Source organism: Carlito syrichta, unplaced genomic scaffold (assembly GCF_000164805.1).
Source record: "Carlito syrichta isolate Samal-C Ts95f unplaced genomic scaffold, Tarsius_syrichta-2.0.1 Scaffold79026, whole genome shotgun sequence".
Taxonomy (NCBI): Eukaryota; Metazoa; Chordata; class Mammalia; order Primates; family Tarsiidae; genus Carlito; species Carlito syrichta.
In genome coordinates this window covers 51,761-53,470 of record NW_007023122.1, presented here as the reverse complement: position 1 = coordinate 53,470, position 1,710 = coordinate 51,761, and positions in this window count along the sequence as shown.

Here is a 1,710-nt window from a genome sequence, read left to right as displayed (position 1 = left end):
GCTCTTGTATTTTCTCAGGGTGAGTTGTGTCTTCATCTTTTGAGTTTTGACTATGTTTATTTGGGCTTTTTATCTTTTTCTAGATCAGTCTATTTAGGGGATGATCAATCTTGTTAATCCTTTCAAAGACTGAGCATTGTGTTTTGGTATTATCTTTTTGACCTCTATTTCCCAGATTGAGCTTTTTATTTTCGTGATCTGAGTACTTCTGCTGAAGTTAGGTTTTCATGGTCTTACTTTTCCAGTTTCTTTAGGTGATTTGTTAGACTGCTAACTTGTGAGCTTTCCATTTTCTTCATGTGTACTTGTAGAGATAATAGTTCCCCTCTTATGACTGCTTTGATGGCATCCCAGAAGTTTTAGTAAGATATTTATTCATTTTTATTTTTTCTAGGTATATTTTAATCTCTGTTTTGATTTTCATATTGAACCAGTAGTTGCTTAGCATCATGTTGTTTAGTGATCCTGTGGTTGTGGGTTTTGGGGGACCTTTGATGGTGTTGATTATTTTTATTCCACTGTGGTCTGAGAAGGTGCATGCATAATTTCATTCTTATGAAGTTTGTTTATGCTTGATTTATGGCCAATGATTTGGCCAATCATAGAGTCAGTTCCATGTGGGACGAGTAGAATGTGTATTCTGTGGTCTTTGGGTGGAGTGTTCTATAGGTATAAATTAAGTCCATTTGGTCAAGAATCACATTGAGGTTCTCGAACTCCTTGCTGATTTCTTGTCTTGTTGATCAGTCTAGGGTTGTGAGTGGAGTATTGAAGTCCCTAGGTATGACAGTGTTAGAGTCTATATCTTTTTTTTGACTTGCCTAGAAGCCGCTTTATAAAATTTGGTGCTCCTCTATTGGCTGCATATATGTTAAAGATGAAAATTTCTTGTTGATGGATTGAATCTTTTATCATTATATACTCATCCTATGTATCTTTCTAAATTTTTGATAGTTTAAAGGGTATTTTGTTTGATATTAAGATTATAACTCATGCTTTCTTTTGTATTCTGTTTGCCTGAATTTTTTTCCTTCCCATCCTCTTATTTTGAGCCTGTGAGTTTCCTTTCTGGTGAGAGGAGTCTCTTGGAGACAATATATTGTTGTCTGATGATATTCTATCCATCTTGCCATTCTATGTATTTTCAGTGGCTCATTTAGTTGATTCAAGCTAATTACTGAAATATGAGAATTTATCCCTGTCATGAGATTCTTATAGAGTTGTTGTTTTTCCTGTTTGTTCACTGACTTTCTTTTGATTTTTGGGTTTATTCATGTGTGCTTTCAATCTGTTTCCTGCAGTCTTGTGAAGAATATTGTCATTCTTTTTTTTTCCTCTTCCGTCTTTACCTTCTTAAGTGTTTCTTTTAGAGGTGGTCTAGAGACAGCATAAAATCTTAGGAATTGAATGTCTGGGAAAGACTTTGCTTCTCCCTCAACGATGAAGCTCAGCTTAGCTGGGTAGAATATTCATGGTTGAAATAGTTTATATTTGAGAACTTTGACGATTGAGCTCAAAACTCTCCTCGTCTGCAGTGTTTCTGCAGAAAAATCTGCTCCTATTCTAATTGTTCTTCCCTGGTAGGTAGTCTGACCTTTTTCTCTTCCTGCCTCTAGGATTTTTTTCTTTTATACCTACTTTGCTTTGACAAATTATTATGTGTCTGAGAGTTGGTCTTCTCATTTGTTTTCTTGCAGTGATTCTCTGAAT